Below are 27,870 nucleotides of genomic sequence, written 5' to 3'. Positions count from 1 at the left end.
GACGTTCGCACTTTCGGAGCGGGGCTGTGAAAGGAGCCTGGCTGGGACACCAACTTTCCCAGCATGCGTTTGAAGTTTGTGGTGGCAAGACAAGCAAGCAGCCCCATTCTCTGTGCCTCTGTGCGAGCACTGCCATGGGCAGATGAGGCTGAGCAACAGCTTTCCAGGATAGCCCCTTCTGGCTGCCAGCTATCTGCAGACGTTCGCACTTTCGGAGCAGGGCTGTGATAGGAGCCTGGCAGGGACACCACCATTCCCAGGCCACGTTTGAAGTTTGTGGTGGCAAGACAAGCAAGCAGCCCCATTCTCTGTGCCTCTGTGCGAGCACTGCGATGGGCAGATGGGGCTGAGCAAGAACTTTCCAGGCTAGCACCTTCTGCCTGCCAGCTATCTGCAGACGTTCGCATTTCATAGCAGGGCTGCGAAAGGAGCGTAGCAGGTACACCATCTTTCCCAGGCTACGTTTGAAGTTTGAGGTGGCAAGACAAGCAAGGAGCCCCATTCTCTGTGCCTCTGTGCGAGCAGTGCCATGGGCAGATGAGGCTGAGCAACAGCTTTCCAGGCTAGCACCTTCTGGCTGCCAGCTATCTGCAGACGTTCGCATTTCAAGAGCAGGGCTGCGAAAGGAGCCTAGCAGGTACACCATCTTTCCCAGGATACGTTTGAAGTTTGAGGTGGCAAGACAAGCAAGGAGCCCCATTCTCTGTGCCTCTGTGCGAACAGTGCCATGGGCAGATGAGGCTGAGCAAGAGCTTTCCAGGATAGCCCCTTCTGCCTGCCAGCTATCTGCAGACGTTCGCATTTCAAGAGCAGGGCTGTGATAGGAGCCTGGCAGGGACACCACCATTCCCAGCATGCGTTTGAAGTTTCAAGTGGCAAGACAAGCAAGCAGCCCCATTCTCTGTGCCTCTGTGCGAGCAGTGCCATGGGCAGATGAGGCTGAGCAACAGCTTTCCAGGCTAGCCCCTTCTGGCTGCCAGCTATCTGCAGACGTTCGCACTTTCGGAGCAGGGCTGTGATAGGAGCCTGGCAGGGACACCACCATTCCCAGCATGCGTTTGAAGTTTCAAGTGGCAAGATAAGCAAGCAGCCCCATTCTCTGTGCCTCTGTGCGAGCACTGCGATGGGCAGATGGGGCTGAGCAAGAGCTTTCCAGGCTAGCCCCTTCTGCCTGCCAGCTATCTGCAGACGTTCGCATTTCAAGAGCAGGGCTGCGAAAGGAGCCTAGCAGGTACACCATCTTTCCCAGGCTACCTTTGAAGTTTGAGGTGGCAAGACAAGCAAGGAGCCCCATTCTCTGTGCCTCTGTGCGAGCAGTGCCATGGGCAGATGAGGCTGAGCAACAGATTTCCAGGATAGCCCCTTCTGCCTGCCAGCTATCTGCAGACGTTCGCACTTTCGGAGCAGGGCTGTGATAGGAGCCTGGCAGGGACACCACCATTCCCAGCATGCGTTTGAAGTTTCAAGTGGCAAGACAAGCAAGCAGCCCCATTCTCTGTGCCTCTGTGCGAGCACTGCCATGGGCAGATGAGGCTGAGCAACAGCTTTCCAGGATAGCCCCTTCTGGCTGCCAGCTATCTGCAGACGTTCGCACTTTCGGAGCAGGGCTGTGATAGGAGCCTGGCAGGGACACCACCATTCCCAGGCCACGTTTGAAGTTTGTGGTGGCAAGACAAGCAAGCAGCCCCATTCTCTGTGCCTCTGTGCGAGCACTGAGATGGGCAGATGGGGCTGAGCAAGAGCTTTCCAGACTAGCACCTTCTGCCTGCCAGCTATCTGCAGACGTTCGCATTTCAAGAGCAGGGCTGCAAAAGGAGCCTAGCAGGTACACCATCTTTCCCAGGCTACGTTTGAAGTTTGAGGTGGCAAGACAAGCAAGAAGCCCCATTCTCTGTGCCTCTATGCGAGCAGTGCCATGGGCAGATGAGGCTGAGCAACAGCTTTCCAGGCTAGCACCTTCTGGCTGCCAGCTATCTGCAGACGTTCGCATTTCAAGAGCAGGGCTGCAAAAGGAGCCTAGCAGGTACACCATCTTTCCCAGGCTACGTTTGAAGTTTGAGGTGGCAAGAGAAGCAAGGAGCCGCATTCTCTGTGCCTCTATGCGAACAGTGCCATGGGCAGATGAGGCTGAGCAACAGCTTTCCAGGATAGCCCCTTCTGGCTGCCAGCTATCTGCAGACGTTCGCACTTTCGGAGCAGGGCTGTGATAGGAGCCTGGCAGGGACACCACCATTCCCAGCATGCGTTTGAAGTTTGAGGTGGCAAGACAAGCAAGCAGCCCCATTCTCTGTGCCTCTGTGCGAACAGTGCCATGGGCAGATGAGGCTGAGCAACAGCTTTCCAGGCTAGCCCCTTCTGCCTGCCAGCTATCTGCAGACGTTTGCATTTCAAGAGCAGGGCTGCGAAAGGAGCCTGGCAGGCACACCATCTTTCCCAGGCTACGTTTGAAGTTTGAGGTGGCAAGACAAGCAAGCAGCCCCATTCTCTGTGCCTCTGTGCAAGCACTGCCATGGGCAGATGAGGCTGAGCAACAGCTTTCCATGCTAGCCCCTTCTGTCTGCCAGCTATCTGCAGACGTTCGCATTTCAAGAGCAGGGCTGCGAAAGGAGCCTAGCAGGTACACCATCTTTCCCAGGCTACGTTTGAAGTTTGAGGTGGCAAGACAAGCAAGGAGCCCCATTCTCTGTGCCTCTGTGCGAGCACTGCCATTTGCAGATGAGGCTGAGCAACAGCTTTCCAGGATAGCCCCTTCTGGCTGCCAGCTATCTGCAGACGTTCGCACTTTCGGAGCGGGGCTGTGAAAGGAGCCTGGCTGGGACACCAACTTTCCCAGCATGCGTTTGAAGTTTGTGGTGGCAAGACAAGCAAGCAGCCCCATTCTCTGTGCCTCTGTGCGAGCACTGCCATGGGCAGATGAGGCTGAGCAACAGCTTTCCAGGATAGCCCCTTCTGGCTGCCAGCTATCTGCAGACGTTCGCACTTTCGGAGCAGGGCTGTGATAGGAGCCTGGCAGGGACACCACCATTCCCAGGCCACGTTTGAAGTTTGTGGTGGCAAGACAAGCAAGCAGCCCCATTCTCTGTGCCTCTGTGCGAGCACTGCGATGGGCAGATGGGGCTGAGCAAGAACTTTCCAGGCTAGCACCTTCTGCCTGCCAGCTATCTGCAGACGTTCGCATTTCATAGCAGGGCTGCGAAAGGAGCGTAGCAGGTACACCATCTTTCCCAGGCTACGTTTGAAGTTTGAGGTGGCAAGACAAGCAAGGAGCCCCATTCTCTGTGCCTCTGTGCGAGCAGTGCCATGGGCAGATGAGGCTGAGCAACAGCTTTCCAGGCTAGCACCTTCTGCCTGCCAGCTATCTGCAGACATTCGCACTTTCGGAGCAGGGCTGTTAAAGGAGCCTAGCAGGTACACCATCTTTCCCAGGCTACGTTTGAAGTTTGAGGTGGCAAGACAAGCAAGGAGCCCCATTCTCTGTGCCTCTGTGCGAACAGTGCCATGGGCAAATGAGGCTGAGCAAGAGCTTTCCAGGATAGCCCCTTCTGCCTGCCAGCTATCTGCAGACGTTCGCATTTCAAGAGCAGGGCTGTGATAGGAGCCTGGCAGGGACACCACCATTCCCAGCATGCGTTTGAAGTTTCAAGTGGCAAGACAAGCAAGCAGCCCCATTCTCTGTGCCTCTGTGCGAGCACTGCCATGGGCAGATGAGGCTGAGCAACAGATTTCCAGGATAGCCCCTTCTGCCTGCCAGCTATCTGCAGACGTTCGCACTTTCGGAGCAGGGCTGTGATAGGAGCCTGGCAGGGACACCACCATTCCCAGCATGCGTTTGAAGTTTCAAGTGGCAAGATAAGCAAGCAGCCCCATTCTCTGTGCCTCTGTGCGAGCACTGCGATGGGCAGATGGGGCTGAGCAAGAGCTTTCCAGGCTAGCCCCTTCTGCCTGCCAGCTATCTGCAGACGTTCGCATTTCAAGAGCAGGGCTGCGAAAGGAGCCTAGCAGGTACACCATCTTTCCCAGGCTACCTTTGAAGTTTGAGGTGGCAAGACAAGCAAGGAGCCCCATTCTCTGTGCCTCTGTGCGAGCAGTGCCATGGGCAGATGAGGCTGAGCAACAGATTTCCAGGATAGCCCCTTCTGCCTGCCAGCTATCTGCAGACGTTCGCACTTTCGGAGCAGGGCTGTGATAGGAGCCTGGCAGGGACACCACCATTCCCAGCATGCGTTTGAAGTTTCAAGTGGCAAGACAAGCAAGCAGCCCCATTCTCTGTGCCTCTGTGCGAGCACTGCCATGGGCAGATGAGGCTGAGCAACAGCTTTCCAGGATAGCCCCTTCTGGCTGCCAGCTATCTGCAGACGTTCGCACTTTCGGAGCAGGGCTGTGATAGGAACCTGGCAGGGACACCACCATTCCCAGGCCACGTTTGAAGTTTGTGGTGGCAAGACAAGCAAGCAGCCCCATTCTCTGTGCCTCTGTGCGAGCACTGAGATGGGCAGATGGGGCTGAGCAAGAGCTTTCCAGACTAGCACCTTCTGCCTGCCAGCTATCTGCAGACGTTCGCATTTCAAGAGCAGGGCTGCAAAAGGAGCCTAGCAGGTACACCATCTTTCCCAGGCTACGTTTGAAGTTTGAGGTGGCAAGACAAGCAAGAAGCCCCATTCTCTGTGCCTCTATGCGAGCAGTGCCATGGGCAGATGAGGCTGAGCAACAGCTTTCCAGGCTAGCACCTTCTGGCTGCCAGCTATCTGCAGACGTTCGCATTTCAAGAGCAGGGCTGCAAAAGGAGCCTAGCAGGTACACCATCTTTCCCAGGCTACGTTTGAAGTTTGAGGTGGCAAGAGAAGCAAGGAGCCGCATTCTCTGTGCCTCTATGCGAACAGTGCCATGGGCAGATGAGGCTGAGCAACAGCTTTCCAGGATAGCACCTTCTGCCTGCCAGCTATCTGCAGACGTTCGCACTTTCGGAGCAGGGCTGCGAAAGGAGCCTGGCTGGGACACCAACTTTCCCAGGCTACGTTTGAAGTTTGAGGTGGGAAGACAAGCAAGGAGCCCCATTCTCTGTGCCTCTGTGCGAGCACTGCCATGGGCAGATGAGGCTGAGCAACAGCTTTCCAGGCTAGCCCCTTCTGGCTGCCAGCTATCTGCAGACGTTCGCACTTTCGGAGCAGGGCTGTGATAGGAGCCTGGCAGGGACACCACCATTCCCAGCATGCGTTTGAAGTTTCAAGTGGCAAGATAAGCAAGCAGCCCCATTCTCTGTGCCTCTGTGCGAGCACTGCGATGGGCAGATGAGGCTGAGCAACAGCTTTCCAGGCTAGCCCCTTCTGCCTGCCAGCTATCTGCAGACGTTTGCATTTCAAGAGCAGGGCTGCGAAAGGAGCCTAGCAGGTACACAATCTTTCCCAGGCTACCTTTGAAGTTTGAGGTGGCAAGACAAGCAAGCAGCCCCATTCTCTGTGCCTCTGTGCGAGCAGTGCCATGGGCAGATGAGGCTGAGCAACAGCTTTCCAGGCTAGCACTTCTGGCTGCCAGCTATCTGCAGACGTTCGCATTTCAAGAGCAGGGCTGCGAAAGGAGCCTAGCAGGTACAGCATCTTTCCCAGGCTACGTTTGAAGTTTGAGGTGGCAAGACAAGCAAGGAGCCCCATTCTCTGTGCCTCTGTGCGAGCAGTGCGATGGGCAGATGAGGCTGAGCAACAGCTTTCCAGGCTAGCCCCTTCTGCCTGCCAGCTATCTGCAGACGTTCGCACTTTCGGAGCAGGGCTGTGATAGGAGCCTGGCAGGGACACCACCATTCCCAGCATGCGTTTGAAGTTTGTGGTGGCAAGACAAGCAAGCAGCCCCATTCTCTGTGCCTCTGTGCGAACAGTGCCATGGGCAGATGAGGCTGAGCAACAGCTTTCCAGGCTAGCCCCTTCTGCCTGCCAGCTATCTGCAGACGTTTGCATTTCAAGAGCAGGGCTGCGAAAGGAGCCTAGCAGGCACACCATCTTTCCCAGGCTACGTTTGAAGTTTGAGGTGGCAAGACAAGCAAGCAGCCCCATTCTCTGTGCCTCTGTGCGAGCAGTGCCATGGGCAGATGAGGCTGAGCAACAGCTTTCCAGGATAGCCCCTTCTGCCTGCCAGCTATCTGCAGACGTTCGCACTTTCGGAGCAGGGCTGTGATAGGAGCCTGGCAGGGACACCACCATTCCCAGCATGCGTTTGAAGTTTGAGGTGGCAAGACAAGCAAGCAGCCCCATTCTCTGTGCCTCTGTGCGAACAGTGCCATGGGCAGATGAGGCTGAGCAACAGCTTTCCAGGCTAGCCCCTTCTGCCTGCCAGCTATCTGCAGACGTTTGCATTTCAAGAGCAGGGCTGCGAAAGGAGCCTAGCAGGCACACCATCTTTCCCAGGCTACGTTTGAAGTTTGAGGTGGCAAGACAAGCAAGCAGCCCCATTCTCTGTGCCTCTGTGCGAGCAGTGCCATGGGCAGATGAGGCTGAGCAACAGCTTTCCAGGATAGCCCCTTCTGCCTGCCAGCTATCTGCAGACGTTCGCACTTTCGGAGCAGGGCTGTGATAGGAGCCTGGCAGGGACACCACCATTCCCAGCATGCATTTGAAGTTTCAAGTGGCAAGACAAGGAAGCAGCCCCATTCTCTGTGCCTCTGTGCGAGCAGTGCCATGGGCAGATGAGGCTGAGCAACAGATTTCCAGGATAGCCCCTTCTGGCTGCCAGCTATCTGCAGACGTTCGCACTTTCGGAGCAGGGCTGTGATAGGAGCCTGGCAGGGACACCACCATTCCCAGCATGCGTTTGAAGTTTCAAGTGGCAAGATAAGCAAGCAGCCCCATTCTCTGTGCCTCTGTGTGAGCAGTGCCATGGGCAGATGAGGCTGAGCAAGAGCTTTCCAGGCTAGCCCCTTCTGCCTGCCAGCTATCTGCAGACGTTCGCATTTCAAGAGCAGGGCTGCGAAAGGAGCCTAGCAGGTACACCATCTTTCCCAGGATACGTTTGAAGTTTGAGGTGGCAAGACAAGCAAGCAGCCCCATTGTCTGTGCCTCTGTGCGAACAGTGCCATGGGCAGATGAGGCTGAGCAACAGCTTTCCAGGCTAGCCCCTTCTGCCTGCCAGCTATCTGCAGACGTTCGCATTTCAAGAGCAGGGCTGCGAAAGGAGCCTAGCAGGTACACTATCTTTCCCAGGCTACGTTTGAAGTTTGAGGTGGCAAGACAAGCAAGGAGCCCCATTCTCTGTGCCTCTGTGCGAGCACTGCCATGGGCAGATGAGGCTGAGCAACAGCTTTCCAGGCTAGCCCCTTCTGGCTGCCAGCTATCTGCAGACGTTCGCACTTTCGGAGCGGGGCTGTGAAAGGAGCCTGGCTGGTACACCAACTTTCCCAGCATGCGTTTGAAGTTTGAGGTGGCAAGACAAGCAAGCAGCCCCATTCTCTGTGCCTCTGTGCGAGCACTGCCATGGGCAGATGAGGCTGAGCAACAGCTTTCCAGGATAGCCCCTTCTGGCTGCCAGCTATCTGCAGACGTTCGCACTTTTGGAGCAGGGCTGTGATAGGAGCCTGGCAGGGACACCACCATTCCCAGCATGCGTTTGAAGTTTGAGGTGGCAAGACAAGCAAGCAGCCCCATTCTCTGTGCCTCTGTGCGAGCACTGCGATGGGCAGATGGGGCTGAGCAAGAGCTTTCCAGGCTAGCCCCTTCTGCCTGCCAGCTATCTGCAGACGTTCGCATTTCAAGAGCAGGGCTGCGAAAGGAGCCTAGCAGGTACACCATCTTTCCCAGGATACGTTTGAAGTTTGAGGTGGCAAGACAAGCAAGCAGCCCCATTCTCTGTGCCTCTGTGCGAGCAGTGCCATGGGCAGATGAGGCTGAGCAACAGCTTTCCAGGCTAGCACCTTCTGCCTGCCAGCTATCTGCAGACGTTCGCATTTCAAGAGCAGGGCTGCGAAAGGAGCCTAGCAGGTACACCATCTTTCCCAGGCTACGTTTGAAGTTTGAGGTGGCAAGACAAGCAAGGAGCCCCATTCTCTGTGCCTCTGTGCGAACAGTGCCATGGGCAGATGAGGCTGAGCAACAGCTTTCCAGGATAGCCCCTTCTGGCTGCCAGCTATCTGCAGACGTTCGCACTTTCGGAGCAGGGCTGCGAAAGGAGCCTGGCTGGGACACCAACTTTCCCAGGCTACGTTTGAAGTTTGAGGTGGGAAGACAAGCAAGGAGCCCCATTCTCTGTGCCTCTGTGCGAGCACTGCCATGGGCAGATGAGGCTGAGCAACAGCTTTCCAGGCTAGCCCCTTCTGCCTGCCAGCTATCTGCAGACGTTCGCACTTTCGGAGCAGGGCTGTGATAGGAGCCTGGCAGGGACACCACCATTCCCAGCATGCGTTTGAAGTTTCAAGTGGCAAGATAAGCAAGCAGCCCCATTCTCTGTGCCTCTGTGCGAGCACTGCGATGGGCAGATGGGGCTGAGCAAGAGCTTTCCAGGCTAGCCCCTTCTGCCTGCCAGCTATCTGCAGACGTTCGCATTTCAAGAGCAGGGCTGCGAAAGGAGCCTAGCAGGTACACCATCTTTCCCAGGCTACCTTTGAAGTTTGAGGTGGCAAGACAAGCAAGCAGCCCCATTCTCTGTGCCTCTGTGCGAGCAGTGCCATGGGCAGATGAGGCTGAGCAACAGCTTTCCAGGCTAGCACCTTCTGCCTGCCAGCTATCTGCAGACATTCCCACTTTCGGAGCAGAGCTGTGATAGGAGCCTGGCAGGGACACCACCATTCCCAGGCCACGTTTGAAGTTTCAAGTGGCAAGATAAGCAAGCAGCCCCATTCTCTGTGCCTCTGTGCAAGCACTGCCTTGGGCAGATGAGGCTGAGCAACAGCTTTCCAGGATAGCCCCTTCTGCCTGCCAGCTATCTGCAGACGTTCGCACTTTCGGAGCAGGGCTGTGATAGGAGCCTGGCAGGGACACCACCATTCCCAGGCCACGTTTGAAGTTTGAGGTGGCAAGACAAGCAAGCAGCCCCATTCTCTGTGCCTCTGTGCGAACAGTGCCATGGGCAGATGAGGCTGAGCAACAGCTTTCCAGGCTAGCCCCTTCTGCCTGCCAGCTATCTGCAGACGTTCGCATTTCAAGAGCAGGGCTGCGAAAGGAGCCTAGCAGGTACACCATCTTTCCCAGGCTACGTTTGAAGTTTGAGGTGACAAGACAAGCAAGCAGCCCCATTCTCTGTGCCTCTGTGCGAGCAGTGCCATGGGCAGATGAGGCTGAGCAAGAGCTTTCCAGGATAGCCCCTTCTGGCTGCCAGCTATCTGCAGACGTTCGCACTTTCGGAGCAGGGCTGTGATAGGAGCCTGGCAGGGACACCACCATTCCCAGCATGCGTTTGAAGTTTCAAGTGGCAAGACAAGCAAGCAGCCCCATTCTCTGTGCCTCTGTGCGAGCAGTGCCATGGGCAGATGAGGCTGAGCAACAGATTTCCAGGATAGCCCCTTCTGCCTGCCAGCTATCTGCAGACGTTCGCACTTTCGGAGCAGGGCTGTGATAGGAGCCTGGCAGGGACACCACCATTCCCAGCATGCGTTTGAAGTTTCAAGTGGCAAGACAAGCAAGCAGCCCCATTCTCTGTGCCTCTGTGCGAGCACTGCCATGGGCAGATGAGGCTGAGCAACAGCTTTCCAGGATAGCCCCTTCTGGCTGCCAGCTATCTGCAGACGTTCGCACTTTCGGAGCAGGGCTGTGATAGGAGCCTGGCAGGGACACCACCATTCCCAGGCCACGTTTGAAGTTTGTGGTGGCAAGACAAGCAAGCAGCCCCATTCTCTGTGCCTCTGTGCGAGCACTGAGATGGGCAGATGGGGCTGAGCAAGAGCTTTCCAGACTAGCACCTTCTGCCTGCCAGCTATCTGCAGACGTTCGCATTTCAAGAGCAGGGCTGCAAAAGGAGCCTAGCAGGTACACCATCTTTCCCAGGCTACGTTTGAAGTTTGAGGTGGCAAGACAAGCAAGAAGCCCCATTCTCTGTGCCTCTATGCGAGCAGTGCCATGGGCAGATGAGGCTGAGCAACAGCTTTCCAGGCTAGCACCTTCTGGCTGCCAGCTATCTGCAGACGTTCGCATTTCAAGAGCAGGGCTGCAAAAGGAGCCTAGCAGGTACACCATCTTTCCCAGGCTACGTTTGAAGTTTGAGGTGGCAAGAGAAGCAAGGAGCCGCATTCTCTGTGCCTCTATGCGAACAGTGCCATGGGCAGATGAGGCTGAGCAACAGCTTTCCAGGATAGCACCTTCTGCCTGCCAGCTATCTGCAGACGTTCGCACTTTCGGAGCAGGGCTGCGAAAGGAGCCTGGCTGGGACACCAACTTTCCCAGGCTACGTTTGAAGTTTGAGGTGGGAAGACAAGCAAGGAGCCCCATTCTCTGTGCCTCTGTGCGAGCACTGCCATGGGCAGATGAGGCTGAGCAACAGCTTTCCAGGCTAGCCCCTTCTGGCTGCCAGCTATCTGCAGACGTTCGCACTTTCGGAGCAGGGCTGTGATAGGAGCCTGGCAGGGACACCACCATTCCCAGCATGCGTTTGAAGTTTCAAGTGGCAAGATAAGCAAGCAGCCCCATTCTCTGTGCCTCTGTGCGAGCACTGCGATGGGCAGATGAGGCTGAGCAACAGCTTTCCAGGCTAGCCCCTTCTGCCTGCCAGCTATCTGCAGACGTTTGCATTTCAAGAGCAGGGCTGCGAAAGGAGCCTAGCAGGTACACAATCTTTCCCAGGCTACCTTTGAAGTTTGAGGTGACAAGACAAGCAAGCAGCCCCATTCTCTGTGCCTCTGTGCGAGCAGTGCCATGGGCAGATGAGGCTGAGCAACAGCTTTCCAGGCTAGCACTTCTGGCTGCCAGCTATCTGCAGACGTTCGCACTTTCGGAGCAGGGCTGTGATAGGAGCCTGGCAGGGACACCACCATTCCCAGCATGCGTTTGAAGTTTGAGGTGGCAAGACAAGCAAGCAGCCCCATTCTCTGTGCTTCTGTGCGAACAGTGCCATGGGCAGATGAGGCTGAGCAACAGCTTTCCAGGCTAGCCCCTTCTGCCTGCCAGCTATCTGCAGACGTTTGCATTTCAAGAGCAGGGCTGCGAAAGGAGCCTAGCAGGCACACCATCTTTCCCAGGCTACGTTTGAAGTTTGAGGTGGCAAGACAAGCAAGCAGCCCCATTCTCTGTGCCTCTGTGCGAGCAGTGCCATGGGCAGATGAGGCTGAGCAACAGCTTTCCAGGATAGCCCCTTCTGCCTGCCAGCTATCTGCAGACGTTCGCACTTTCGGAGCAGGGCTGTGATAGGAGCCTGGCAGGGACACCACCATTCCCAGCATGCATTTGAAGTTTCAAGTGGCAAGACAAGGAAGCAGCCCCATTCTCTGTGCCTCTGTGCGAGCAGTGCCATGGGCAGATGAGGCTGAGCAACAGATTTCCAGGATAGCCCCTTCTGGCTGCCAGCTATCTGCAGACGTTCGCACTTTCGGAGCAGGGCTGTGATAGGAGCCTGGCAGGGACACCACCATTCCCAGCATGCGTTTGAAGTTTCAAGTGGCAAGATAAGCAAGCAGCCCCATTCTCTGTGCCTCTGTGTGAGCAGTGCCATGGGCAGATGAGGCTGAGCAAGAGCTTTCCAGGCTAGCCCCTTCTGCCTGCCAGCTATCTGCAGACGTTCGCATTTCAAGAGCAGGGCTGCGAAAGGAGCCTAGCAGGTACACCATCTTTCCCAGGATACGTTTGAAGTTTGAGGTGGCAAGACAAGCAAGCAGCCCCATTGTCTGTGCCTCTGTGCGAACAGTGCCATGGGCAGATGAGGCTGAGCAACAGCTTTCCATGCTAGCCCCTTCTGCCTGCCAGCTATCTGCAGACGTTCGCATTTCAAGAGCAGGGCTGCGAAAGGAGCCTAGCAGGTACACTATCTTTCCCAGGCTACGTTTGAAGTTTGAGGTGGCAAGACAAGCAAGGAGCCCCATTCTCTGTGCCTCTGTGCGAGCACTGCCATGGGCAGATGAGGCTGAGCAACAGCTTTCCAGGCTAGCCCCTTCTGGCTGCCAGCTATCTGCAGACGTTCGCACTTTCGGAGCGGGGCTGTGAAAGGAGCCTGGCTGGTACACCAACTTTCCCAGCATGCGTTTGAAGTTTGAGGTGGCAAGACAAGCAAGCAGCCCCATTCTCTGTGCCTCTGTGCGAGCACTGCCATGGGCAGATGAGGCTGAGCAACAGCTTTCCAGGATAGCCCCTTCTGGCTGCCAGCTATCTGCAGACGTTCGCACTTTTGGAGCAGGGCTGTGATAGGAGCCTGGCAGGGACACCACCATTCCCAGCATGCGTTTGAAGTTTGTGGTGGCAAGACAAGCAAGCAGCCCCATTCTCTGTGCCTCTGTGCGAGCACTGCGATGGGCAGATGGGGCTGAGCAACAGCTTTCCAGGCTAGCACCTTCTGGCTGCCAGCTATCTGCAGACGTTCGCATTTCAAGAGGAGGGCTGCGAAAGGAGCCTAGCAGGTACACCATCTTTCCCAGGCTACGTTTGAAGTTTGAGGTGGCAAGACAAGCAAGCAGCCCCATTCTCTGTGCCTCTGTGCGAGCAGTGCCATGGGCAGATGAGGCTGAGCAACAGCTTTCCAGGCTAGCACCTTCTGCCTGCCAGCTATCTGCAGACGTTCGCATTTCAAGAGCAGGGCTGCGAAAGGAGCCTAGCAGGTACACCATCTTTCCCAGGCTACGTTTGAAGTTTGAGGTGGCAAGACAAGCAAGGAGCCCCATTCTCTGTGCCTCTGTGCGAACAGTGCCATGGGCAGATGAGGCTGAGCAACAGCTTTCCAGGATAGCCCCTTCTGGCTGCCAGCTATCTGCAGACGTTCGCACTTTCGGAGCAGGGCTGCGAAAGGAGCCTGGCTGGGACACCAACTTTCCCAGGCTACGTTTGAAGTTTGAGGTGGGAAGACAAGCAAGGAGCCCCATTCTCTGTGCCTCTGTGCGAGCACTGCCATGGGCAGATGAGGCTGAGCAACAGCTTTCCAGGCTAGCCCCTTCTGCCTGCCAGCTATCTGCAGACGTTCGCACTTTCGGAGCAGGGCTGTGATAGGAGCCTGGCAGGGACACCACCATTCCCAGCATGCGTTTGAAGTTTCAAGTGGCAAGATAAGCAAGCAGCCCCATTCTCTGTGCCTCTGTGCGAGCACTGCGATGGGCAGATGGGGCTGAGCAAGAGCTTTCCAGGCTAGCCCCTTCTGCCTGCCAGCTATCTGCAGACGTTCGCATTTCAAGAGCAGGGCTGCGAAAGGAGCCTAGCAGGTACACCATCTTTCCCAGGCTACCTTTGAAGTTTGAGGTGGCAAGACAAGCAAGCAGCCCCATTCTCTGTGCCTCTGTGCGAGCAGTGCCATGGGCAGATGAGGCTGAGCAACAGCTTTCCAGGCTAGCACCTTCTGCCTGCCAGCTATCTGCAGACATTCCCACTTTCGGAGCAGAGCTGTGATAGGAGCCTGGCAGGGACACCACCATTCCCAGGCCACGTTTGAAGTTTCAAGTGGCAAGATAAGCAAGCAGCCCCATTCTCTGTGCCTCTGTGCAAGCACTGCCTTGGGCAGATGAGGCTGAGCAACAGCTTTCCAGGATAGCCCCTTCTGCCTGCCAGCTATCTGCAGACGTTCGCACTTTCGGAGCAGGGCTGTGATAGGAGCCTGGCAGGGACACCACCATTCCCAGGCCACGTTTGAAGTTTGAGGTGGCAAGACAAGCAAGCAGCCCCATTCTCTGTGCCTCTGTGCGAACAGTGCCATGGGCAGATGAGGCTGAGCAACAGCTTTCCAGGCTAGCCCCTTCTGCCTGCCAGCTATCTGCAGACGTTCGCATTTCAAGAGCAGGGCTGCGAAAGGAGCCTAGCAGGTACACCATCTTTCCCAGGCTACGTTTGAAGTTTGAGGTGACAAGACAAGCAAGCAGCCCCATTCTCTGTGCCTCTGTGCGAGCAGTGCCATGGGCAGATGAGGCTGAGCAAGAGCTTTCCAGGATAGCCCCTTCTGGCTGCCAGCTATCTGCAGACGTTCGCACTTTCGGAGCAGGGCTGTGATAGGAGCCTGGCAGGGACACCACCATTCCCAGCATGCGTTTGAAGTTTCAAGTGGCAAGACAAGCAAGCAGCCCCATTCTCTGTGCCTCTGTGCGAGCAGTGCCATGGGCAGATGAGGCTGAGCAACAGATTTCCAGGATAGCCCCTTCTGCCTGCCAGCTATCTGCAGACGTTTGCACTTTCGGAGCAGGGCTGTGATAGGAGCCTGGCAGGGACACCACCATTCCCAGCATGCGTTTGAAGTTTCAAGTGGCAAGATAAGCAAGCAGCCCCATTCTCTGTGCCTCTGTGCGAGCAGTGCCATGGGCAGATGAGGCTGAGCAAGAGCTTTCCAGGCTAGCCCCTTCTGCCTGCCAGCTATCTGCAGACGTTCGCATTTCAAGAGCAGGGCTGCGAAAGGAGCCTAGCAGGTACACCATCTTTCCCAGGATACGTTTGAAGTTTGAGGTGGCAAGACAAGCAAGCAGCCCCATTGTCTGTGCCTCTGTGCGAACAGTGCCATGGGCAGATGAGGCTGAGCAACAGCTTTCCAGGCTAGCCCCTTCTGCCTGCCAGCTATCTGCAGACGTTCGCATTTCAAGAGCAGGGCTGCGAAAGGAGCCTAGCAGGTACACCATCTTTCCCAGGCTACGTTTGAAGTTTGAGGTGGCAAGACAAGCAAGGAGCCCCATTCTCTGTGCCTCTGTGCGAGCACTGCCATGGGCAGATGAGGCTGAGCAACAGCTTTCCAGGATAGCCCCTTCTGGCTGCCAGCTATCTGCAGACGTTCGCACTTTCGGAGCGGGGCTGTGAAAGGAGCTTGGCTGGGACACCAACTTTCCCAGCATGCGTTTGAAGTTTGAGGTGGCAAGAAAAGCAAGCAGCCCCATTCTCTGTGCCTCTGTGCGAGCACTGCCATGGGCAGATGAGGCTGAGCAACAGCTTTCCAGGCTAGCCCCTTCTGGCTGCCAGCTATCTGCAGACGTTCGCATTTCAAGAGCAGGGCTGCGAAAGGAGCCTAGCAGGTACACCATCTTTCCCAGGCTACGTTTGAAGTTTGAGGTGGCAAGACAAGCAAGGAGCCCCATTCTCTGTGCCTCTGTGCGAGCAGTGCCATGGGCAGATGAGGCTGAGCAACAGCTTTCCAGGCTAGCACCTTCTGGCTGCCAGCTATCTGCAGACTTTCGCATTTCAAGAGCAGGGCTGCGAAAGGAGCCTAGCAGGTACACCATCTTTCCCAGGCTACGTTTGAAGTTTGAGGTGGCAAGACAAGCAAGCAGCCCCATTCTCTGTGCCTCTATGCGAACAGTGCCATGGGCAGATGAGGCTGAGCAACAGCTTTCCAGGATAGCCCCTTCTGGCTGCCAGCTATCTGCAGACGTTCGCACTTTCGGAGCAGGGCTGCGAAAGGAGCCTGGCTGGGACAACAACTTTCCCAGGCTACGTTTGAAGTTTGAGGTGGGAAGACAAGCAAGGAGCCCCATTTTCTGTGCCTCTGTGCGAGCACTGCCATGGGCAGATGAGGCTGAGCAACAGCTTTCCAGGCTAGCACCTTCTGCCTGCCAGTTATCTGCAGACATTCCCACTTCCGGAGCAGAGCTGTGATAGGAGCCTGGCAGGGACACCACCATTCCCAGGCCACGTTTGAAGTTTCAAGAGGCAAGATAAGCAAGCAGCCCCATTCTCTGTGCCTCTGTGCAAGCACTGCCTTGGGCAGATGAGGCTGAGCAACAGCTTTCCAGGCTAGCCCCTTCTGCCTGCCAGCTATCTGCAGACGTTCGCACTTTCGGAGCAGGGCTGTGATAGGAGCCTGGCAGGGACACCACCATTCCCAGGCCACGTTTGAAGTTTGAGGTGGCAAGACAAGCAAGCAGCCCCATTCTCTGTGCCTCTGTGCGAACAGTGCCATGGGCAGATGAGGCTGAGCAACAGCTTTCCAGGCTAGCCCCTTCTGGCTGCCAGCTATCTGCAGACATTCCCACTTTCGGAGCAGGGCTGTGATAGGAGCCTGGCAGGGACACCACCATTCCCAGGCCACGTTTGAAGTTTCAAGTGGCAAGATAAGCAAGCAGCCCCATTCTCTGTGCCTCTGTGCGAGCAGTGCCATGGGCAGATGAGGATGAGCAACAGCTTTCCAGGATAGCCCCTTCTGGCTGCCAGCTATCTGCAGACGTTCGCACTTTCGGAGCAGGGCTGTGATAGGAGCCTGGCAGGGACACCACCATTCCCAGCATGCGTTTGAAGTTTCAAGTGGCAAGACAAGCAAGCAGCCCCATTCTCTGTGCCTCTATGCGAACAGTGCCATGGGCAGATGAGGCTGAGCAACAGCTTTCCAGGCTAGCCCCTTCTGCCTGCCAGCTATCTGCAGACGTTCGCATTTCAAGAGCAGGGCTGCGAAAGGAGCCTAGCAGGTACACCATCTTTCCCAGGCTACGTTTGAAGTTTGAGGTGGCAAGACAAGCAAGGAGCCCCATTCTCTGTGCCTGTGTGCAAACAGTGCCATGGGCAGATGAGGCTGAGCAACAGCTTTCCAGGCTAGCCCCTTCTGGCTGCCAGCTATCTGCAGACGTTCGCACTTTCGGAGCAGGGCTGCGAAAGGAGCCTGGCTGGGACACCAACTTTCCCAGGCTACGTTTGAAGTTTGAGGTGGCAAGACAAGCAAGCAGCCCCATTCTCTGTGCCTCTATGCGAACAGTGCCATGGGCAGATGAGGCTGAGCAACAGCTTTCCAGGCTAGCCCCTTCTGCCTGCCAGCTATCTGCAGACGTTCGCACTTTCGGAGCAGGGCTGTGATAGGAGCCTGGCAGGGACACCACCATTCCCAGGCCACGTTTGAAGTTTGTGGTGGCAAGACAAGCAAGGAGCCCCATTCTCTGTGCCTCTGTGCGAGCACTGCGATGGGCAGATGAGGCTGAGCAAGAGCTTTCCAGGCTAGCACCTTCTGGCTGCCAGCTATCTGCAGACGTTCGCATTTCAAGAGCAGGGCTGCGAAAGGAGCCTAGCAGGTACACCATCTTTCCCAGGCTACGTTTGAAGTTTGAGGTGGCAAGACAAGCAAGCAGCCCCATTCTCTGTGCCTCTGTGCGAGCAGTGCCATGGGCAGATGAGGCTGAGCAACAGCTTTCCAGGCTAGCCCCTTCTGGCTGCCAGCTATCTGCAGACGTTCGCACTTTCGGAGCAGGGCTGTGATAGGAGCCTGGCAGGGACACCACCATTCCCAGCATGCGTTTGAAGTTTCAAGTGGCAAGATAAGCAAGCAGCACCATTCTCTGTGCCTCTATGCGAGCACTGCGATGGGCAGATGAGGCTGAGCAACAGCTTTTCAGGATAGCCCCTTCTGCCTGCCAGCTATCTGCAGACGTTCGCACTTTCGGAGCAGGGCTGTGATAGGAGCCTGGCAGGGACACCACCATTCCCAGCATGCGTTTGAAGTTTCAAGTGGCAAGATAAGCAAGCAGCCCCATTCTCTGTGCCTCTGTGCGAGCAGTGCCATGGGCAGATGAGGCTGAGCAACAGCTTTCCAGGCTAGCCCCTTCTGCCTGCCAGCTATCTGCAGACGTTCGCATTTCAAGAGCAGGGCTGCGAAAGGAGCCTAGCAGGTACACCATCTTTCCCAGGCTACGTTTGAAGTTTGAGGTGGCAAGACAAGCAAGCAGCCCCATTCTCTGTGCCTCTGTGCGAGCAGTGCCATGGGCAGATGAGGCTGAGCAACAGCTTTCCAGGATAGCACCTTCTGCCTGCCAGCTATCTGCAGACATTCCCACTTTCGGAGCAGAGCTGTGATAGGAGCCTGGCAGGGACACCACCATTCCCAGCATGCGTTTGAAGTTTCAAGTGGCAAGATAAGCAAGCAGCCCCATTCTCTGTGCCTCTGTGCGAGCACTGCCATGGGCAGATGAGGCTGAGCAACAGCTTTCCAGGATAGCCCCTTCTGGCTGCCAGCTATCTGCAGACGTTCGCACTTTCAGAGCAGGGCTGTGATAGGAGCCTGGCAGGGACACCACCATTCCCAGGCCACGTTTGAAGTTTGTGGTGGCAAGACAAGCAAGGAGCCCCATTCTCTGTGCCTCTGTGCGAGCACTGCGATGGGCAGATGAGGCTGAGCAACAGCTTTCCAGGATAGCCCCTTCTACCTGCCAGCTATCTGCAGACGTTCGCACTTTCGGAGCAGTGCTGCGAATGGAGCCTAGCAGGTACACCATCTTTCCCAGGCTACGTTTGAAGTTTGAGGTGGCAAGACAAGCAAGCAGCCCCATTCTCTGTGCCTCTGTGCAAGCACTGCCATGGGCAGATGAGGCTGAGCAACAGCTTTCCAGGATAGCCCCTTCTGGCTGCCAGCTATCTGCAGACGTTCGCACTTTCAGAGCAGGGCTGTGATAGGAGCCTGGCAGGGACACCACCATTCCCAGGCCACGTTTGAAGTTTTTGGTGGCAAGACAAGCAAGGAGCCCCATTCTCTGTGCCTCTGTGCGAGCACTGCGATGGGCAGATGAGGCTGAGCAACAGCTTTCCAGGATAGCCCCTTCTACCTGCCAGCTATCTGCAGACGTTCGCACTTTCGGAGCAGTGCTGCGAATGGAGCCTAGCAGGTACACCATCTTTCCCAGGCTACGTTTGAAGTTTGAGGTGGCAAGACAAGCAAGCAGCCCCATTCTCTGTGCCTCTGTGCAAGCACTGCCATGGGCAGATGAGGCTGAGCAACAGCTTTCCAGGATAGCCCCTTCTGGCTGCCAGCTATCTGCAGACGTTCGCACTTTCGGAGCAGGGCTGTGATAGGAGCCTGGCAGGGACACCACCATTCCCAGCATGCGTTTGAAGTTTCAAGAGGCAAGATAAGCAAGCAGCCCCATTCTCTGTGCCTCTGTGCAAGCACTGCCTTGGGCAGATGAGGCTGAGCAAGAGCTTTCCAGGCTAGCCCCTTCTGCCTGCCAGCTATCTGCAGACGTTCGCACTTTCGGAGCAGGGCTGTGATAGGAGCCTGGCAGGGACACCACCATTCCCAGGCCACGTTTGAAGTTTGAGGTGGCAAGACAAGCAAGCAGCCCCATTCTCTGTGCCTCTGTGCGAACAGTGCCATGGGCAGATGAGGCTGAGCAACAGCTTTCCAGGATAGCCCCTTCTGCCTGCCAGCTATCTGCAGACGTTCGCACTTTCGGAGCAGGGCTGTGATAGGAGCCTAGCAGGTACACCATCTTTCCCAGGCTACGTTTGAAGTTTGAGGTGGCAAGACAAGCAAGCAGCCCCATTCTCTGTGCCTCTGTGCGAGCAGTGCCATGGGCAGTTGAGGATGAGCAACAGCTTTCCAGGATAGCCCCTTCTGGCTGCCAGCTATCTGCAGACGTTCGCACTTTCGGAGCAGGGCTGTGATAGGAGCCTGGCAGGGACACCACCATTGACAGCATGCGTTTGAAGTTTCAAGTGGCAAGACAAGCAAGCAGCCCCATTCTCTGTGCCTCTATGCGAACAGTGCCATGGGCAGATGAGGCTGAGTAACAGCTTTCCAGGCTAGCCCCTTCTGCCTGCCAGCTATCTGCAGACGTTCGCATTTCAAGAGCAGGGCTGCGAAAGGAGCCTAGCAGGTACACCATCTTTCCCAGGCTACGTTTGAAGTTTGAGGTGGCAAGACAAGCAAGGAGCCCCATTCTCTGTGCCTGTGTGCAAACAGTGCCCTGGGCAGATGAGGCTGAGCAACAGCTTTCCAGGCTAGCCCCTTCTGGCTGCCAGCTATCTGCAGACGTTCGCACTTTCGGAGCAGGGCTGCGAAAGGAGCCTGGCTGGGACACCAACTTTCCCAGGCTAGGTTTGAAGTTTGAGGTGGCAAGACAAGCAAGCAGCCCCATTCTCTGTGCCTCTATGCGAACAGTGCCATGGGCAGATGAGGCTGAGCAACAGCTTTCCAGGCTAGCCCCTTCTGCCTGCCAGCTATCTGCAGACGTTCGCACTTTCGGAGCAGGGCTGTGATAGGAGCCTGGCAGGGACACCACCTTTCCCAGGCCACGTTTGAAGTTTGTGGTGGCAAGACAAGCAAGGAGCCCCATTCTCTGGGCCTCTGTGCGAGCGCTGCGATGGGCAGATGAGGCTGAGCAACAGCTTTCCAGGCTAGCCCCTTCTGCCTGCCAGCTATCTGCAGACGTTCGCACTTTCGGAGCAGGGCTGCGAATGGAGCCTAGCAGGTACACCATCTTTCCCAGGCTACGTTTGAAGTTTGAGGTGGCAAGACAAGCAAGGAGCCCCATTCTCTGTGCCTCTGTGCGAGCACTGCCATGGGCAGATGAGGCTGAGCAACAGCTTTCCAGGCTAGCACCTTCTGCCTGCCAGCTATCTGCAGACATTCGCACTTTCGGAGCAGGGCTGTTAAAGGAGCCTGGCAGGGACACCACCATTCCCAGCATGCGTTTGAAGTTTGAGGTGGCAAAATAAGCAAGCAGCCCCATTCTCTGTGCCTCTGTGCGAGCACTGCCATGGGCAGATGAGGCTGAGCAAGAGCTTTCCAGGCTAGCCCCTTCTGCCTGCCAGCTATCTGCAGACGTTCGCATTTCAAGAGCAGGGCTGCGAAAGGAGCCTAGCAGGTACACCATCTTTCCCAGGCTACGTTTGAAGTTTGAGGTGGCAAGACAAGCAAGGAGCCCCATTCTCTGTGCCTCTGTGCGAGCAGTGCCATGGGCAGATGAGGCTGAGCAACAGCTTTCCAGGCTAGCACCTTCTGGCTGCCAGCTATCTGCAGACTTTCGCATTTCAAGAGCAGGGCTGCGAAAGGAGCCTAGCAGGTACACCATCTTTCCCAGGCTACGTTTGAAGTTTGAGGTGGCAAGACAAGCAAGCAGCCCCATTCTCTGTGCCTCTATGCGAACAGTGCCATGGGCAGATGAGGCTGAGCAACAGCTTTCCAGGATAGCCCCTTCTGGCTGCCAGCTATCTGCAGACGTTCGCACTTTCGGAGCAGGGCTGCGAAAGGAGCCTGGCTGGGACAACAACTTTCCCAGGCTACATTTGAAGTTTGAGGTGGGAAGACAAGCAAGGAGCCCCATTTTCTGTGCCTCTGTGCGAGCACTGCCATGGGCAGATGAGGCTGAGCAACAGCTTTCCAGGCTAGCACCTTCTGCCTGCCAGCTATCTGCAGACATTCCCACTTCCGGAGCAGAGCTGTGATAGGAGCCTGGCAGGGACACCACCATTCCCAGGCCACGTTTGAAGTTTCAAGAGGCAAGATAAGCAAGCAGCCCCATTCTCTGTGCCTCTGTGCAAGCACTGCCTTGGGCAGATGAGGCTGAGCAACAGCTTTCCAGGCTAGCCCCTTCTGCCTGCCAGCTATCTGCAGACGTTCGCACTTTCGGAGCAGGGCTGTGATAGGAGCCTGGCAGGGACACCACCATTCCCAGGCCACGTTTGAAGTTTGAGGTGGCAAGACAAGCAAGCAGCCCCATTCTCTGTGCCTCTGTGCGAACAGTGCCATGGGCAGATGAGGCTGAGCAACAGCTTTCCAGGCTAGCCCCTTCTGGCTGCCAGCTATCTGCAGACATTCCCACTTTCGGAGCAGGGCTGTGATAGGAGCCTGGCAGGGACACCACCATTCCCAGGCCACGTTTGAAGTTTCAAGTGGCAAGATAAGCAAGCAGCCCCATTCTCTGTGCCTCTGTGCGAGCAGTGCCATGGGCAGATGAGGATGAGCAACAGCTTTCCAGGATAGCCCCTTCTGGCTGCCAGCTATCTGCAGACGTTCGCACTTTCGGAGCAGGGCTGTGATAGGAGCCTGGCAGGGACACCACCATTCCCAGCATGCGTTTGAAGTTTCAAGTGGCAAGACAAGCAAGCAGCCCCATTCTCTGTGCCTCTATGCGAACAGTGCCATGGGCAGATGAGGCTGAGTAACAGCTTTCCAGGCTAGCCCCTTCTGCCTGCCAGCTATCTGCAGACGTTCGCATTTCAAGAGCAGGGCTGCGAAAGGAGCCTAGCAGGTACACCATCTTTCCCAGGCTACGTTTGAAGTTTGAGGTGGCAAGACAAGCAAGGAGCCCCATTCTCTGTGCCTGTGTGCAAACAGTGCCCTGGGCAGATGAGGCTGAGCAACAGCTTTCCAGGCTAGCCCCTTCTGGCTGCCAGCTATCTGCAGACGTTCGCACTTTCGGAGCAGGGCTGCGAAAGGAGCCTGGCTGGGACACCAACTTTCCCAGGCTAGGTTTGAAGTTTGAGGTGGCAAGACAAGCAAGCAGCCCCATTCTCTGTGCCTCTATGCGAACAGTGCCATGGGCAGATGAGGCTGAGCAACAGCTTTCCAGGCTAGCCCCTTCTGCCTGCCAGCTATCTGCAGACGTTCGCACTTTCGGAGCAGGGCTGTGATAGGAGCCTGGCAGGGACACCACCTTTCCCAGGCCACGTTTGAAGTTTGTGGTGGCAAGACAAGCAAGGAGCCCCATTCTCTGGGCCTCTGTGCGAGCGCTGCGATGGGCAGATGAGGCTGAGCAACAGCTTTCCAGGCTAGCCCCTTCTGCCTGCCAGCTATCTGCAGACGTTCGCACTTTCGGAGCAGGGCTGCGAATGGAGCCTAGCAGGTACACCATCTTTCCCAGGCTACGTTTGAAGTTTGAGGTGGCAAGACAAGCAAGGAGCCCCATTCTCTGTGCCTCTGTGCGAGCACTGCCATGGGCAGATGAGGCTGAGCAACAGCTTTCCAGGCTAGCACCTTCTGCCTGCCAGCTATCTGCAGACATTCGCACTTTCGGAGCAGGGCTGTTAAAGGAGCCTGGCAGGGACACCACCATTCCCAGCATGCGTTTGAAGTTTGAGGTGGCAAAATAAGCAAGCAGCCCCATTCTCTGTGCCTCTGTGCGAGCACTGCCATGGGCAGATGAGGCTGAGCAACAGCTTTCCAGGATAGCCCCTTCTGCCTGCCAGCTATCTGCAGACGTTCGCATTTCAAGAGCAGGGCTGCGAAAGGAGCCTAGCAGGTACACCATCTTTCCCAGGCTACGTTTGAAGTTTGAGGTGGCAAGACAAGCAAGGAGCCCCATTCTCTGTGCCTCTGTGCGAGCAGTGCCATGGGCAGATGAGGCTGAGCAACAGCTTTCCAGGCTAGCACCTTCTGGCTGCCAGCTATCTGCAGACTTTCGCATTTCAAGAGCAGGGCTGCGAAAGGAGCCTAGCAGGTACACCATCTTTCCCAGGCTACGTTTGAAGTTTGAGGTGGCAAGACAAGCAAGCAGCCCCATTCTCTGTGCCTCTATGCGAACAGTGCCATGGGCAGATGAGGCTGAGCAACAGCTTTCCAGGATAGCCCCTTCTGGCTGCCAGCTATCTGCAGACGTTCGCACTTTCGGAGCAGGGCTGCGAAAGGAGCCTGGCTGGGACAACAACTTTCCCAGGCTACGTTTGAAGTTTGAGGTGGGAAGACAAGCAAGGAGCCCCATTTTCTGTGCCTCTGTGCGAGCACTGCCATGGGCAGATGAGGCTGAGCAACAGCTTTCCAGGCTAGCACCTTCTGCCTGCCAGCTATCTGCAGACATTCCCACTTCCGGAGCAGAGCTGTGATAGGAGCCTGGCAGGGACACCACCATTCCCAGGCCACGTTTGAAGTTTCAAGAGGCAAGATAAGCAAGCAGCCCCATTCTCTGTGCCTCTGTGCAAGCACTGCCTTGGGCAGATGAGGCTGAGCAACAGCTTTCCAGGCTAGCCCCTTCTGCCTGCCAGCTATCTGCAGACGTTCGCACTTTCGGAGCAGGGCTGTGATAGGAGCCTGGCAGGGACACCACCATTCCCAGGCCACGTTTGAAGTTTGAGGTGGCAAGACAAGCAAGCAGCCCCATTCTCTGTGCCTCTGTGCGAACAGTGCCATGGGCAGATGAGGCTGAGCAACAGCTTTCCAGGCTAGCCCCTTCTGGCTGCCAGCTATCTGCAGACATTCCCACTTTCGGAGCAGGGCTGTGATAGGAGCCTGGCAGGGACACCACCATTCCCAGGCCACGTTTGAAGTTTCAAGTGGCAAGATAAGCAAGCAGCCCCATTCTCTGTGCCTCTGTGCGAGCAGTGCCATGGGCAGATGAGGATGAGCAACAGCTTTCCAGGATAGCCCCTTCTGGCTGCCAGCTATCTGCAGACGTTCGCACTTTCGGAGCAGGGCTGTGATAGGAGCCTGGCAGGGACACCACCATTCCCAGCATGCGTTTGAAGTTTCAAGTGGCAAGACAAGCAAGCAGCCCCATTCTCTGTGCCTCTATGCGAACAGTGCCATGGGCAGATGAGGCTGAGCAACAGCTTTCCAGGCTAGCCCCTTCTGCCTGCCAGCTATCTGCAGACGTTCGCATTTCAAGAGCAGGGCTGCGAAAGGAGCCTAGCAGGTACACCATCTTTCCCAGGCTACGTTTGAAGTTTGAGGTGGCAAGACAAGCAAGGAGCCCCATTCTCTGTGCCTGTGTGCAAACAGTGCCATGGGCAGATGAGGCTGAGCAACAGCTTTCCAGGCTAGCCCCTTCTGGCTGCCAGCTATCTGCAGACGTTCGCACTTTCGGAGCAGGGCTGCGAAAGGAGCCTGGCTGGGACACCAACTTTCCCAGGCTACGTTTGAAGTTTGAGGTGGCAAGACAAGCAAGCAGCCCCATTCTCTGTGCCTCTATGCGAACAGTGCCATGGGCAGATGAGGCTGAGCAACAGCTTTCCAGGCTAGCCCCTTCTGCCTGCCAGCTATCTGCAGACGTTCGCACTTTCGGAGCAGGGCTGTGATAGGAGCCTGGCAGGGACACCACCATTCCCAGGCCACGTTTGAAGTTTGTGGTGGCAAGACAAGCAAGGAGCCCCATTCTCTGTGCCTCTGTGCGAGCACTGCGATGGGCAGATGAGGCTGAGCAAGAGCTTTCCAGGCTAGCACCTTCTGGCTGCCAGCTATCTGCAGACGTTCGCATTTCAAGAGCAGGGCTGCGAAAGGAGCCTAGCAGGTACACCATCTTTCCCAGGCTACGTTTGAAGTTTGAGGTGGCAAGACAAGCAAGCAGCCCCATTCTCTGTGCCTCTGTGCGAGCAGTGCCATGGGCAGATGAGGCTGAGCAACAGCTTTCCAGGCTAGCCCCTTCTGGCTGCCAGCTATCTGCAGACGTTCGCACTTTCGGAGCAGGGCTGTGATAGGAGCCTGGCAGGGACACCACCATTCCCAGCATGCGTTTGAAGTTTCAAGTGGCAAGATAAGCAAGCAGCACCATTCTCTGTGCCTCTATGCGAGCACTGCGATGGGCAGATGAGGCTGAGCAACAGCTTTTCAGGATAGCCCCTTCTGCCTGCCAGCTATCTGCAGACGTTCGCACTTTCGGAGCAGGGCTGTGATAGGAGCCTGGCAGGGACACCACCATTCCCAGCATGCGTTTGAAGTTTCAAGTGGCAAGATAAGCAAGCAGCCCCATTCTCTGTGCCTCTGTGCGAGCAGTGCCATGGGCAGATGAGGCTGAGCAACAGCTTTCCAGGCTAGCCCCTTCTGCCTGCCAGCTATCTGCAGACGTTCGCATTTCAAGAGCAGGGCTGCGAAAGGAGCCTAGCAGGTACACCATCTTTCCCAGGCTACGTTTGAAGTTTGAGGTGGCAAGACAAGCAAGCAGCCCCATTCTCTGTGCCTCTGTGCGAGCAGTGCCATGGGCAGATGAGGCTGAGCAACAGCTTTCCAGGATAGCACCTTCTGCCTGCCAGCTATCTGCAGACATTCCCACTTTCGGAGCAGAGCTGTGATAGGAGCCTGGCAGGGACACCACCATTCCCAGCATGCGTTTGAAGTTTCAAGTGGCAAGATAAGCAAGCAGCCCCATTCTCTGTGCCTCTGTGCGAGCACTGCCATGGGCAGATGAGGCTGAGCAACAGCTTTCCAGGATAGCCCCTTCTGGCTGCCAGCTATCTGCAGACGTTCGCACTTTCAGAGCAGGGCTGTGATAGGAGCCTGGCAGGGACACCACCATTCCCAGGCCACGTTTGAAGTTTGTGGTGGCAAGACAAGCAAGGAGCCCCATTCTCTGTGCCTCTGTGCGAGCACTGCGATGGGCAGATGAGGCTGAGCAACAGCTTTACAGGATAGCCCCTTCTACCTGCCAGCTATCTGCAGACGTTCGCACTTTCGGAGCAGTGCTGCGAATGGAGCCTAGCAGGTACACCATCTTTCCCAGGCTACGTTTGAAGTTTGAGGTGGCAAGACAAGCAAGCAGCCCCATTCTCTGTGCCTCTGTGCAAGCACTGCCATGGGCAGATGAGGCTGAGCAACAGCTTTCCAGGCTAGCCCCTTCTGGCTGCCAGCTATCTGCAGACGTTCGCACTTTCAGAGCAGGGCTGTGATAGGAGCCTGGCAGGGACACCACCATTCCCAGGCCACGTTTGAAGTTTTTGGTGGCAAGACAAGCAAGGAGCCCCATTCTCTGTGCCTCTGTGCGAGCACTGCGATGGGCAGATGAGGCTGAGCAACAGCTTTCCAGGATAGCCCCTTCTACCTGCCAGCTATCTGCAGACGTTCGCACTTTCGGAGCAGTGCTGCGAATGGAGCCTAGCAGGTACACCATCTTTCCCAGGCTACGTTTGAAGTTTGAGGTGGCAAGACAAGCAAGCAGCCCCATTCTCTGTGCCTCTGTGCAAGCACTGCCATGGGCAGATGAGGCTGAGCAACAGCTTTCCAGGATAGCCCCTTCTGGCTGCCAGCTATCTGCAGACGTTCGCACTTTCGGAGCAGGGCTGTGATAGGAGCCTGGCAGGGACACCACCATTCCCAGCATGCGTTTGAAGTTTCAAGAGGCAAGATAAGCAAGCAGCCCCATTCTCTGTGCCTCTGTGCAAGCACTGCCTTGGGCAGATGAGGCTGAGCAAGAGCTTTCCAGGCTAGCCCCTTCTGCCTGCCAGCTATCTGCAGACGTTCGCACTTTCGGAGCAGGGCTGTGATAGGAGCCTGGCAGGGACACCACCATTCCCAGGCCACGTTTGAAGTTTGAGGTGGCAAGACAAGCAAGCAGCCCCATTCTCTGTGCCTCTGTGCGAACAGTGCCATGGGCAGATGAGGCTGAGCAACAGCTTTCCAGGATAGCCCCTTCTGCCTGCCAGCTATCTGCAGACGTTCGCACTTTCGGAGCAGGGCTGTGATAGGAGCCTAGCAGGTACACCATCTTTCCCAGGCTACGTTTGAAGTTTGAGGTGGCAAGACAAGCAAGCAGCCCCATTCTCTGTGCCTCTGTGCGAGCAGTGCCATGGGCAGTTGAGGATGAGCAACAGCTTTCCAGGATAGCCCCTTCTGGCTGCCAGCTATCTGCAGACGTTCGCACTTTCGGAGCAGGGCTGTGATAGGAGCCTGGCAGGGACACCACCATTGACAGCATGCGTTTGAAGTTTCAAGTGGCAAGACAAGCAAGCAGCCCCATTCTCTGTGCCTCTATGCGAACAGTGCCATGGGCAGATGAGGCTGAGTAACAGCTTTCCAGGCTAGCCCCTTCTGCCTGCCAGCTATCTGCAGACGTTCGCATTTCAAGAGCAGGGCTGCGAAAGGAGCCTAGCAGGTACACCATCTTTCCCAGGCTACGTTTGAAGTTTGAGGTGGCAAGACAAGCAAGGAGCCCCATTCTCTGTGCCTGTGTGCAAACAGTGCCCTGGGCAGATGAGGCTGAGCAACAGCTTTCCAGGCTAGCCCCTTCTGGCTGCCAGCTATCTGCAGACGTTCGCACTTTCGGAGCAGGGCTGCGAAAGGAGCCTGGCTGGGACACCAACTTTCCCAGGCTAGGTTTGAAGTTTGAGGTGGCAAGACAAGCAAGCAGCCCCATTCTCTGTGCCTCTATGCGAACAGTGCCATGGGCAGATGAGGCTGAGC

The sequence above is a fragment of the Opisthocomus hoazin genome, chromosome 12 (genome assembly GCF_030867145.1).
Source record: "Opisthocomus hoazin isolate bOpiHoa1 chromosome 12, bOpiHoa1.hap1, whole genome shotgun sequence".
Lineage (NCBI taxonomy): Eukaryota > Metazoa > Chordata > Aves > Opisthocomiformes > Opisthocomidae > Opisthocomus > Opisthocomus hoazin.
Note: the sequence above shows the minus strand (reverse complement) of the source record.